The sequence below is a fragment of the Pyxicephalus adspersus genome, chromosome 9 (assembly GCF_032062135.1).
Source record: "Pyxicephalus adspersus chromosome 9, UCB_Pads_2.0, whole genome shotgun sequence".
NCBI classification, from domain to species: domain Eukaryota; kingdom Metazoa; phylum Chordata; class Amphibia; order Anura; family Pyxicephalidae; genus Pyxicephalus; species Pyxicephalus adspersus.
The window spans coordinates 30478282-30492712 of record NC_092866.1 but is presented as its reverse complement, the minus strand read 5'-3'; the positions used below and the strand labels follow the sequence as shown (position 1 = coordinate 30492712).

At 38.8% G+C, this 14431-nt stretch overlaps 1 long non-coding RNA gene across 1 annotated transcript in view; it reads right to left on the bottom strand.

Annotated features, from left to right (window-relative positions):
- Positions 1–14425, bottom strand: part of LOC140338739 (uncharacterized) — an 18347-nt gene extending 3922 nt beyond the window's left edge. Inside the window, exons 1-4 of the long non-coding RNA XR_011922310.1 lie at positions 13830–14425; positions 13678–13731; positions 12672–13517; positions 11970–12039 (exon numbers count right to left, since the gene is read on the bottom strand). This is a non-coding gene — a long non-coding RNA (uncharacterized lncRNA). The remainder of the gene's footprint in view (positions 1–11969; positions 12040–12671; positions 13518–13677; positions 13732–13829) is intronic.
- Between the last annotated feature and the right edge of the window lie 6 nt (positions 14426–14431).

Below are 14431 nucleotides of genomic sequence, written 5' to 3'. Positions count from 1 at the left end.
ATATATAATTATATCCTACATTAATTATAAATATATATAAAAAAAAATGTTATAATAACTATAGTAATTACAATTATATTTATATGTTTGTACATATATATATATATATATATACACACAAACATATACATATATATCTATAACAAGCAAACAAGAAAGTCGCAAGATTTACCCCCAAGCGGCTCCTCAGATGCGGCTCCTCCAATCATAAGCCTTTAGATGGGCGCCTATGTAGAGGAGCTGAACTCAGGTAACTCTTGCCCAACAGGAAAAAAATAAGTCATTTTAAAATATGCTTTTTTTCTTAGCGCATATAGATGTTTTAAACATTTGAACAGCACATTTTTTTTAGGGCTAAGGGTAATATGTGTCCCATTAGAAAGAATGCTTTTTTAGGGGAACAGTGACTTTTAATGCAAGTTCGCCAGTGTAAAACTGCCGGGGATGCGCAGCTCCAGCAGCGAGCTCATTTAGTTGGTGAATTGCGTGACGGCTTCCGATTTTGGATCGCGCATACGAATGTGCGATCGAGCCTTCGATTTTGCTTAGTGAATCAGGGCCATAGGGTCTACTTTGGGTGTCCTCCCCATTTTTGTGCCATGTTGAGTGTCTAAAAAAGGTGTAGATATAGTATTATGATTCCGTGGTGAATTCTCAGAAGATAAAGTTAAATTAGCGTTAACTTTTAGACCAACTACTTGAGGTGTTGAATAAAAATTAGGTCTATTGCTTTGTGATATGAGAGGATGAGAGGGTGCCAATTTTGGGCCTCTTTTTGTTTTAAACTGTGATTGTACTTGTGAACTCATTTTTAGATGTTTCACTCCTTTTTTCTTGTTGACAGGATAATTAGAGGAATGGGAACTAGTAGATGCCTGTGATGAACTTTCACTTTCTTCTCTAACTTGTTTGTCATCCTGTCCATTTCTGAACCTCCATTGGGGAGATCTAGTGTGGTTTAACCGTTTGTACCCCCCATTGGTCAAAAAGGGCTTCCTGATCCCTCTGAAATGTATCCTCTCATTTTTCACTAGTTCCGAGTTTATATTCTGTAAAAAATTTAAAAGTTATTGATATTTGTTTTCAAAACAGTCTGAATTAATTATCATGCCATGATCATTTAGTAAAGAAAGGACATTAGTTGGGAGCAATTTCTCAATATATTTTCCCACTCAACTTTAATCAAGGAAATGTTTTTCACATTTGGGATGATCTGAACACGTAATCCAATTGGATTGATATTTTCCATAAGCTATCTTTCTAAAAAATGGATATGCCAATATGTAACTGATTTTTTTTTATGCAGAAGTTTTTTAGTTTGAAAAACAGTCCTTTGATTTCTAGGTATCTTTTAATACCTGCATTACAGTTTCATTGAATACCCAAAGCAAATCAATCCCAGGTATAGCCCCGGAGGTCCATTGCAAAAGAAAATAAAAAACAGAATAATAGCTATTTAAACATGAATTTTAGAACATCTGACACTTGAGAAGGAGGAAACTCATGATTGTAAGTATGGGAGAATTACTTAGAACTCTAATGCTTTGGCAATTGAGCATAATAACTTAAGGATTTATTTTAGTTATAAGTATGTGAGTACATTGAGATTGGTAGAGACTAGGATATATATTTGTGAGTACTTTGAAACTGGCAGTAACTAAGAGATATTTATAAGGATTTACAATTATATATAATTATATACTATTTACTGCGGTTGGAACATATGAAAGGTCATTTGTTAACTTGGTGGTTGGTTATTGTGGGTAGTTTCTTTGATGAATTGGGGACTGGAGACAGTCTAATAGGCTGACTTAACCCCAGGCGTTATATATATATATATTTTCCTTTTGGAGGTATTACATTTACACTTAGGTATTAATGAGGTTCACATTCACCTTTTTTAGTTTCAACAACTAGTGAGATTTAAAGAAACAGACGTTATAAATACACATTCTTTATGTGTTAAAATGTGTATTTAAAAATTTTCTAAAAAAAAAGCTCCAAATTGGATGGTGAGATCTGTTTTTTCCTGTGTCTTCCTCCGCTTGTCCTCCTGCCTATGTATATGAGAGGAATATTCAACTATGTAAATGTAAATAAAAGAGAAAGGGATGGAGATACACCTTAAGAATATAGTTTTGCCACATCTCACACACTATAAAATGTGAGTTGAGACATATAGAAAAGTAAAATATCGGTTAAAGGAACCACAGATGAGGTGTTTTTTTGGGAAAGTATTGTTTATGAACATTAATATATCCAAATATTTTAGAACATTAGTCAATTTGTAAATGTAAGAAATTGTTATAAATTCTATAAAATGTGTTTCTTATATTTAAATGAAATTTTTTTTGTATAAATATTTTTTAAATGTATGTTCTGATTTCTTAGTATTGACTCCTTCTGAAGAAGTGGACGTGTTCCATACAACACGTAGAGGTTGTCCTAGATTCCAATCATTTTGATGTTTCTTCATTGGACTGAAGTATTTTTAATGTTTATAATAAAAAGGATGTTTTTTATCTAAGAACTGTTACATTTTGTTTGCTCTTTTGGGAATGTGAGACATATATCCTGCCTTAAAAGCCCCTTATTTCTTGTTATCATATTTTTATGAACTTTAGGTAACAAATAGAAAGCTGGTAGCACTGGATATTTAGTGAGTAGATAATCCCTCATTTTTGGATCAATCACACCCGATAGGGAGTTATGGTGTATAAGATCATAATTTTCCTTTTAGAATATATTGATCAGCTTGTCAGGGATTGGATTGTACCATTTTGGGTTGTTTAGAATGTTATAACACATGAATTCATAATGTTGCCTGTTCATGATAATGATATTGTCACCACCATCTGAGGGTTTAATGACAATGTTGGTGTTGTTCTTCAGTTGATGAAGTTTTTGACGTAATAAGGGGGTTAAGATGTCTGAAAATTGGGTGTGTTGGATTTGAAGTTTATTATTGTCCTGAATAACCAAATTACAAATGTGTAAATATTGGGAAAAGTGCTAAGTGTTGGATAGAACGTGGATCTTGGATGTCTAGCGGGGATTGATGATATCAATGACACTTTGTTGATTTTCCTCAAATATTTCATAAAGTGTTTTAAGAGTTTTAAATTTTTGAGTGTTAAACTCATTAAATTCTAGAGGGATGGTAAATTTGTTAGAAGAAAACAATTTGTCATACATGACTTTCAAGGCAAGATTTCTTGCAAATAAATTTACATCTTTGATCAATTCAAATTTATCCAGGTTAGAAGAGGGGCAAAATGTAAGCCCAAGTTTCAGTAACTGACTCTCTTGATGTGTTAAAAGATGAGAGGATAAATTGATTATAGTTGGGTATTGCCCTCCAGAGGCAGTTTCTTTAGATATGAGTCCATGGGACCTATTTTCTGCATTGGAGAAAGAAGGGGAGGAGGATGAAGATCTAAAAAAGATTTCTTTGGGATTAGTTTGGATTTTTGGGATAGTTCCAGCACTACATGTAAGAGTGGAGGGAGTAGGTAAAGGGAAGAAAGGAGGAATGGGAGGGGTAGATAGGATGGGGAAGTTATGATATGAGACATTGATAATTGTGTCATGCTGTGATACAGTGTCAGACTGATTTATATCTCGGTGATTGGGATAGTAAACTATCTTGCAACCCCAAAATACAAGCTTATCAACATCTTGAAAAAGATACATCAATGGTTTATTTATAATCTGGACAGGTTAAAAAAAAAAAGAGCTACAGGTATTCTTTCTGGAATTACAGCATAATGAATACAATCTCAAATTTACTGTGATACTCATCAGGTGCATTTTCTAGATACATATATTAGAACCACAGATAGAGGTACAATTGAGACCACATTATTCAGGAAAGACACAGCGGGAAATACCATCCTACATATGCAAAGTGCCCAGACCCGCTTAAGAAAAGTATTCACCTGAGTCAATGCCCCTAATTCATCAAGCAGAATCGGACGCTCGCTTGCGCATTCGTATTCGCGATCATCTAATCGCCTTAATTGGCAGATTCCCGACCCCTATTGCTCATTATTATCAAGGCAGGAATCCGGCTGGCAGTGAGGAGGCGAGTGTACGAGCGTACTCGACTCCGGACCGCGGGAAACCGCGCTCGCTGGTCGCGCGTACGTTGGCCAATACCTCAGACTGATCTGATACTGCTCAAACATGATTTTAAAAAAGAGCCTACCAACAAGCGCTCTTTCGTTACGGCCAGTAACTCATTTTTCAACCTAGATGTCGGCCACAAGAATCTAAAGTAAGATTGATAACTACTATTACAAACCAATACAAGCAAATACAGGACATTTTACAAAGACACTGGATATCAATTTACCATGACCATAAAACATCTAAATTCCTGAATTCCTATCCCAATATAACATTTAGTTACATAGTTACATAGTAGGTTAGGTTGAAAAAAAGACATAAGTCTATCAAGTTCAATCACTAGGGAAAAGGAGATATCCCAGATATAAAACCCTATAAGACATAGTTAGTCCAGAGGAAGGCAAAAAAACCCTGGTACAATTTGCTTCAACAAGGGAAAAAAATTCCTTCCTGATTTCAAGAGGCAATCGGGTGTTCCCTGGATCAACAGTCACTGTTATTTTTACTTTAAAGCTTTAATACCCAGTTATAGTCTGTGCTTCTAGAAAGACATCCAGCAATATATACAATTTGCTGAATAAATTGGGTTCCTTGAAATGTAGGTATAAATTTCAGCCCAATTGCCCGGGGGCATGAATGGTCCTTTTTGCCTTTTGCCTCCTAGATGCACTTGCTTTTTAAACAGCAACAACCTCCATGAACTGCGGTTGAGTAGTAGCTAGTAGGATCCTCAACAGTTCAAGTAGTTACCAACAAGGGTTTAGGACATCTGAAGGATTAAAGACAGTGGGTTCTTAGGCTGAGGAATATGAGAAGCAGCCTAAAAACACATTTAAATGTGCAAACATGCATGATGCATAAAAAAAATTTAAATGTGCAAACATGCATAATGCATAAAAACACATTTAAATGTGCAAACATGCATGATGCATAAAACACATTTAATTAAGCAAACATGCATGATGCTTAAAAACACATTTAAATGTGCAAACATGCATGATGCATAAAAAAACATTTAAATTTGCAAACCCGGATGAAAATGTATGCTTATTGTACTAAAAATAATCCCCCCCCACGTACACCTGCTGTATGCGCATTAATACCCGCATGTAACCGGTGGTCTATGTTGCGCATAGGTACGCGCATGTTATTTCATATATTACCATTATCCAATCTAACTTTACCAATAATGGGGCCACTGGTATTGAAGGTGATTTCCAAGCTCTGGCCAGGGTGATTCTACCAGCTAGAAGCAGGTCATTACTATTTTTTTCGTATATCTTGGCAATTGTATCTCAATTTTGCTCAATAGGGCACATTCCAGAATGGGGGGAGAGAAATATGTATCATCTTGGTGACCGGACATGCTCCATGTCTCCTATCCTGCCACATCTCCTGAAACAAAGTAAAGAAGAACCGGGGAAACACTTAGCTATCTTGGTAGGGACTAGGTACCAGCATAGCATTACCTTGTAGTTCATTTCGACCAGATTCATATTAAGTGATACTTTAGATATATTTTGGGCTATCTCAGTCCTCTCCTCCATGTCCCAAGATTGATTCATATCCCTTTCCCAGGCTGTCATTCTAAGTAGTTTAAAGGAAGAGGCCGTCAACACGGAATAGAAAATTAAAATCTGTCCTGCCAAGTCAGTAAAAGTCTTACAGGTACTTTGAAATGCAGTTTTGCAAAATGGGGGAGGGGGGGCTTTGGGAAAGTTTGGAGCTTACAAAAGAACTAAGCTGTGAAAAGCGGAAACATTCAGATATGGGTAATTCTTTATTTTGAACCAAGGGATTAAACTTAAAATGTGCCTCCCCAACTCTAAGATACCCATGGCTACTCCACCAGCCAAATCGATGTGGTGGCATGCCTGGTGGAAACTCAGGATTCCGGAAATCTGTGCAGCCCTGTGGTAGAGCTTAAAATTAGGCACTCCCAAACCCCCTTTAGGGGAGAGCATGGTTGTACAGTTGATACGACTTCCTTTACAACCCCGGGTGAATACCATGATCTTGGATTGAAGCAGATCAAGAGACCTACGGGGAATCGGTATCGGTTGTGTTCTCAACAGGTATAGGACCCTAGGTAGCACTTTCATTTTTACTGCCGATTTATCTGCAAATTATTCAGGAATTTTAAATATATTAGGTTTGGTGATTAGTGGTGATGTGATGTACATTAGGATGTTATCTGCAAAAAGGGTGCATTTGTGTTCCACACCTCCACATGAATTCCTCCAACGTCAGAGCTTGTGTATATTACTATTGCTAGCAGCTCGATAGCCAGAGCAAAAAGCAGAGAAGAGAGGGGGCAACTTTTCCTGGTAAATTTGTCAGATAAATAGCCCCCGAAGGACACTTTGGCTTCAGGGGATTGATAGGTGGCTCAATACCTGCAAAGTTTCCTCCAAAGCGAAGGGTTCTTCTATTTATTGTTTGAAAAGCTGATTTAAGCTTGGGGTTATTTAGCGAACCCATGAACTTGTCAGCTTCTGTGGGGGGGCGAATTTTCATCATACAGTTTATGATAATTTGTACTGAACTCTTCCAAAATTGTTTTTGGGTTTTGCGTGGGTCTACCTGATCGTGTCTTAATCTTGGGCAGGGCATAAGATTAAGGGCAATAAATTAAAGAGAAAACGATGAAGGTAGTATTATGTTTCACAGGCTGATTCATCAAGCAAAATCGGAAGCTTGCTCGCGCATTCGTATTCGCGATCCAAAATCGGAAGCCTTCGATCAATTTATCAACTAAATTTCAGGTTCAGGCGCATTCGCGCAGAAATTATTACCAGAAATTATCTCGATGCTGGAGCTGCGCATCCCCGGCAGTTTGACACTGGCGAGCTTGCATTAAAAGTCACTGTTACCCTAAAAAATCACTTTATCTAATGGCACACATCTTTCACTTAGATCTAAATAAAAATGTTTGGGCTGTTCAAATGTTTTAAACATTTATATTAACTGAGAAATAGGCATATTTTTACATGACCTAATATTTTCAGGTTTAGAAAGAGTTAACTGTTTTTAGCTCTTAACACAGGCGCCTACCTAAACGCATCTGATGCCAGACCCGGGGATCCACCTGGTAAGAAATTCCAGTGGGCTCTGGCGGGCAAAACCTCGCTTTACACATACATACACATATATATTTATATACATCATTAATTAGAAATATAGAAAAATCCTCCACTCCTTTTCACTCTGGATCAATATATTATTATGGAATGTCAAACTGTAAAAAAACCAAACAGCCAAATTTCACGTACTGCGCACGCCCAATTGCATGTTAATTTTCAACACTTGTGCGCATAATGATGAGCATATATAAGGGTGTTGTCTAACTTTTTTCCTTTGTCTTAATTTTTTTTTGGTCAAGGAGGGGCTGTTGTTTTCTTTGTTAGCCTAACCTATGTTGCTACATTTGATACTTTTCTTGTTTTTTTGTTTTGTTTTTTGTACTTTGAATGTTTTAATGTCCATTTTGCTATTAAGAAGTCAATGTCAATGTTAATGCTATCTTATTGTGTTTGTGGCTATATTGTTTAATTTCAATAATAAGTCTATATTACCACCTTTAAATGTTCATCCTGCATACATATTTTCTGATCCAGTTTTCCATCCTTGATAGGTCAAAATTGCATATTGGTTTAGTAAATATTTTTGGAATGCAATATTTTTGGGCCCACTTTTGAAATAGTTAGGCTTTATATGCAAGTGTGGGTGGGGGGGGGGGATTATTTTGTCACGTAAATTTATTGGTATCTGTGTTCTCTATATTTTAATGTGACCTTTTAGCAAATAGGTTTATTTGGAATAATGTTTTTGTCCAAATTTTGTATTTTTTTTTTGGTGGGGTTTGTTTTTGTGAGCTCCTTTACAATGTCCCAGGACCTCCAATGAAAATGAATTCTAATATGCTTGTTTTTAAGCATTTCACGTCTATGATTTGTTTGATTGGCTAAAAACGGCACAATTGGCTTATTAAAGCTCAGTGTGATGTAACCACTATGTGCGTGTGAACTGTTCTATTAGTTGAAAACATTTTCAAGGATCCTCATTCCGGCAAGTTTTTCTTTCAGTGTAAATATTATATATGTTTCATGTGCACTCATGTATGTACATACATGCATATATATCTGTATGTATGCATTTATGTGTGTACATATACATAGAAAAGTGAAATTATAGGAAGAAATAGGTAATGAGGATTTTTAGGCCATATTGCTTAACATGATTCAAATTAAAAAAAATGCCCGTTTCTTCCTATGATTTCTGATGTCATGGGCTTGGCTCCAAGCAACATTCATGGATTTTATTGCTTCCTCTTTATGTACTTCCACTACCAAGCTGAGGTGAGTAAGTCAATATATAGTTGGGCAAGGTCTAACATGCAATTCTAACTGCATAAACACCCTGAAAGGCTTGAAAAGCAAGAACTTATGTTTGACTCAAAGCGTATAAACCAGCATGTTAGTTCATAATTCCAAAAAGAAACCTAACAAAAAATAAAAACAAAAAGTAAATTCATATGAAATAATATGCACGTACCTTTGCGCAAAATATAACAGCGGTTACATGCGGGTTACATTGCGGGTATTAATACGCATACAGCAGGTGTATGTGCAAATGCGTGGCGTAGGCACGTTTTTCAGTAGGCGGGAGTAAACCCCGGAAGTTTCATATCTGCGTTATTATCATGCCACGCCCGTTGTTTGCAAAGAGGGACCTGCTCTTCATCATTCAGCTAAGTACATTTTTAAAGAAGTTTTGGCGGGGTGGGGGTATTCTTTTTAGTTACATAAGCATACATGTTTGTCCATGTTTGCACATTAAACAGTGTTTTTATGCATCATGCATGTTTGCACATTTAAATGTGTTTAAGGCTGCTTCTCATATTCCTCAGCCTAAGAACACACTGTCTTTATTCCTTCAGATGTCCTAAACCCTTGTTGGTAACTACTTGAAATTTTGAGGCTCCTATTAGCTACTACTCAACCACATTTCTTGGAGGTTGTTGCTGTTTAAAAAGCAAGTGCATCTAGGAGGCAACATTCATGCCCCCCTGGGCCACTTACCTAGCAAGGAGAATTGGGGTGTTACCCCAAAATTTATACCTACATTTTAAGGAACCCCAATTTAATGGGAATGGTGAGGTTCAGAAACCAGAAAATGTAGGTTCAAGAGGGGGGACACTTGCTCTATGCTATGCAAGTGGGCCCGGGGGTCCACTTTTTTAAATAGGGACTCCTATGTGCACTTGCTTTGGAAAAAGCATTCCCAATGTAGGATTTTCAATAGTGTTTGCAATTAGGATCCCTATATCTGCATATGCTTGAAAGCTGGTGGGCTGAGATTTTGGAGATATTTTGGGACTATTATCTATGAGTGTCCTCTGTGCTTGTACACAGAGTTGTCAGGCTGCAAGATATGACATGCAGAACTCCCACACACAGATATCACACTGTGCCCATGATGTCGTTACACATGCCCATAGAGTGGATATATTTTCCCAAGTATTTTTTTTATATAGAAGCCACAGCACAGCTATAGAATGGGGGAGGGACAGCCTGTGTCCCGATCTCATTCTAGCAGCGCTGTTCTCACTGCCCAGTTCTTATCGGCAGCTGGAATCCTCTGCACGGATGACAACTGAGAATGGAGCGTCCTCTATTGTTCTTTCAATGGATTAGAGCTGCAGATGAGAGCAGGGTAGAGGTCCACACACCTAAAGTTGGCTGTTGACAACTATGTACATGTACATATTTCGATGTGTGTGTATATACTGTTTGTAAAAATCTTCATGATTCTACCCTATTAGGCTCAATCAGAGGTAGATCATTTGAAGAGCACTAATTAGCCTCCTCGCTATCACGCAAGCCTGGAAATTATCTTTCTTTGACCAAAGAACAGTGCAAGCCTTCTGGTAGAATGTCTTCTGGATAGCTGAGACCACAATCCTGATTTTGGTGAAGGCACATCATTCTACTGTCTCACATAGAAATTCCTGTGTTTTGTATTTATCCACTTTTTGTTTCAGTTTTTGTTTTTTTTTTCCTGTGTCAACAAAATAAATCCACAAGTGCTGCATTATCTGACCTATTGCAGTGGTGCTGTTTGCAGCAACCTTAAGCAGAGGAGGGCCGATTTGCTGTGTGAAGTGGGGGACCTCATCCTGTCTGGTAAGTTTTGCATTTTGTCTTCTCCTCTTGTTAAGGGGTGGCATTTTAGAATGTTTGTTGTTTGTGTAAAGTAGTATTTTTTAGCCTAGAACTGTTTGTTTTTCACTTCCTATATTTTACTACCCTTAATAATTTTGAATATTTGTTATTACAGCCAACTCTCCATCACGCCGGCGGCTGCAAATTGTCCAGCGGCCACATAGGCGACTGGTCGTGCCCCAGGATGTGGAGGAGGAGAAGGAGGCAGATGAGGAGGAGATGCCATCCCTGGGGGAGGAGGAACCATACCCATAGGAGGAGCAATCTCCAGAGGAGGAGCCCACCGCCCAACATCTGCAGCCACAGTCCTCCAATGAAGGAGAGGAGGCGGCCGAGGCCGAGGAGATTGCCTGTAAGCTAACCTTAAAATCAACTTTTATAACATATTTTGCAATTCAACACATTCTCACACTACTTTCACCATTTTTGGTTACAAATAAAAAGAAAGATCTAGCAGGATTTCATGTAGCTTCCAGTCTTACAAATCTACTTTAGTCCTGCCCAACAACTTTTACATATGGTGTTCATTTTTTATCAAAAGCTAATGCAGCGCCCTTGCTAGCGCCTTCTCCACAGGACACAAGTTCCTCATCTGAATGTAAGTATTTCTCCATTTTAGATATTGTGAACATTCCTTAAAAACCATGAAAATAATAGTAGGAGATACTTGATGGAGCTAGGCCTAACAAAGTATCATTAGCAGTGTATGACTGGCTTCATGTCTAGGCAGCTTTTAACAGAAGACAAAGGTTAAATGTCACTTAGCCACATTTGTCCCTTGTGAAAACCCACAACCTTCATTGCCAACATACTGCATCACTTTAGTTTCATAGCCATAATTAGCTTGGCCCCAGGAATAACCTTTATTTCTTGTTTGGCACGGTGTAAACAGCAAAACTGTCAGATGAGATGACATACCTTGAATTCTTTAGCACTGTGCAATTTAAGAACTAGCTGTATATTATACTGTTACATTTGGTCAGTACTTACCTCACTTATTTTTTTGGTCTCCTTCTACAAACACAGCAGGTTCCACATCGAGGGAGGCAGTCAGCCCTCCTGAGGAGCTTCCAAACCACCCACCATTACCACCGCCACCCCAACCCTGGCAACATGGCAGACATCCTCCTGGTAAGTTTATATTTTCAATTGTTTGGTTTTTACAAGGACAGTACTTTTAAAAAATGTTTGGACCAAACTCTTCCGGGTAATAAATTATTTGTTTTTCCCTCACCCGCCAGGAAGTAGACGGGATAGCCTGTCTTGGCTGCACCAGAGGATGTCTGCCATGGATCGCTGGTTCAAAATGGCCCCTCCTTGGAATATGCCCAGGCGGTACCGCTTTAAAAAAAAATTATTTGTACATATGTTTTAAAAAAGTTTTGTTCTATTTTTTTTTTTGTTGGGTTTTTCACATTGAAAGTTATGGAGGGAGAATAAAAAAAGCCAGATTTTGTGAATGTTAATTTATTTTCTTTCAAGTGCACATTTAAAATCTGTTTCCAGCCTGGCCAAACAAATTACATCCCTAAAAAAACAAAAAAACAAACAAACTAGTTTTTACACAATGGTTCCTTGAACCATAAAATATCGAACATGCTCCTATCCTACACCAACCTGTTTTGCAGCTTGGCTGAGTTTGCTCTATTCCTGCATTGGTCACTTTATTTTCCAAATATCCTGTGACCTTAAAAGTAACAGAGTATGGTATGTTAGATATGTCCTGTTCAAAATATATGTAATTGTAACATCATTCAAGAATACATTTGGCATAGAATACACAGCTGAACACCTTAGTATGTCATTTTAACCAACAGAAAAGTAGTTGACCTATTAGCAAGCACATTTATCTGTTACAGACAAGTGTCAGAGATGTGAGGTGTGCCATATTTGGTCCCTAAACATAACTAGATTTGTGTTCATTTAGTGAACAAAGATGCAACCGTGTATTTGAAAATAATGTTTAGCTTTTTTTAGGGTCATTACAGCAATACTTGTAGAGTATAGAGCTGAAACTTCATACTTGATTAGAATCACTTTGACAAATTTACAAACTGGAACATTCTTCGGGGAAAAGATAGCAAAACTGCATTTGGAGCATACTTGGGCCACATCAAAACAAACTTAGATAGGTAAAGTGTCAAAGTGCGAGGGTCAATGACCTGTGGACATTGGGCAAACACAAAATAGAGATTAAGCTATCCTATACAAACAAGCGACTTCACACAGGATACCAACTCAAACCCACACTTGCGATCTCATGGAGTCCTGAAAAAATTGAGTGAAGAATGACAGGAAGAATGTGAAGAATGTCCTCACCTGGCACCCGGCATCCATTTACATACTTCGCCCAGACCGGGCACGGCCACAGGCCACTTCACCATCCCGGGCACGTGCGCCGCCCACGGGCCACCTCCACATCCTGGCCTTGGCCACGGGACCCCCCCACAGCCCGGCCAACCTCCACATCCTGGCCTCGGCCACGGGACCCCCCCACAGCACGCCCACGGTCCACCTCTACAGCGCGGGTGCAGCCCACCTTCAGAGCTTGGCGATTACTTGCCCGTGTGTTAGGAGGTGAGCTGGCGGGGCACTAATTGGCCGGGCAGGGGCACGGGGTGGGCAGGCAGGGGCGCTAATTGGGTGAGCAGGGGCACAGGGTGGCCTGACAGGGGCACTAATTTGCCGGGAAGGGCACAGGGTGGGCGGCCAGGAGGTGGAAGTGGCCAGGCAACAGCCGGGGAACAGGGTGGAGTCGGGGAGAAGGATGGCGCTGGCTGTTCTGCAGGGCATGGGGGGGCCAGCAGGACCTATTGGGATTTGCCAACCCAGCCTATGAATAAACGCCTGATGTAGCCGAGATTGTTGGCCTACAGATTCACTTAACATGTTACAGAGATGGTCAACTCTAAACATGTAGGCACCCAAAGTGGTCGATTGTTCTTGGACCGATTCTATCAGACGATGCACGGCTGCCAGATGTTGTTGTGTTAAATTCTCGGTCCTGGGGATTTTGATTGAGGTTTTCATGTAGGAGCGTAAGGACCGGTTCCAAATTATCTGAACTTGGGGCAGACATCCTTGACTCCACTAATCTATCAAAAAGGCCAACCAGCCTCTGAGTGAGGCTTAGAAGCTGGCTGCCCACACTGGGTTGACCCAATCCTATAAAGGGAAAATAAACAATTACTACAATATCACATAACTTTGTGGGTCACCATAACATTAGGCAGACAGCATCTTAACATTGAAACATCAGCTAATAGTAGACAAAATGTTAGACACATTTTTTCTGAATCCTATACATTAAACATGGGTTGCTTACAGAAACCTCAGGTGTCACCTCTTCTTCTTGTGGTAAATGTCCACCTGAGGGACCCTAAACAAAAAAAAACACAAATGGAACACATTGGGAAAGGTTCATTCCCCCAACACATCCCAAAATAAACACTAATGGACCACTTCTTGCCTACCTACCTCCACAGTAGATGCAGCCCGTGAAAACTCTTCAGAACCAGAAACCAGCAGACATGGATTTTCTACAAAGGCACATAATTTATCACATCAAAATGAATGAATGTGGTGACAAGTCTTCACATATCAAAAGTCCCCAATATTTCGTACATGCAAAATTATTTTTGACATATTAAGCTCACACATTCCCAAAGGAAAACTGCACCAGAAACCTCTGACAGGAAAACTTAACAAATCTTATATATTTAGATTAATATAGATATATTATAGAAAGATCAAAGGTTATTACTTAGCTTTTGGAAGGCTGAACATACAAACAAACCAAATTACCTGTATTCTCCAGACTTCTCTGCAGTGGATCAACGACCTCCTCCTGTAGATGGTGATCTGTTAATTAAAGCACAAAAACAAATGAAAGAGTGAGCTTGACTCCAACCCAAGTTCATTTGGATTGATCGGTTCACCACAAATCTAGCCACAAAACATAACATTCCCATTGCCAAAAATGTGTGAAATTAAACACTCATATTACACATGAGTGTGGTTATAAACATGATTAGAGACACGTGCACAATGTCAAACAAGATATACCATGAAAGTTCATC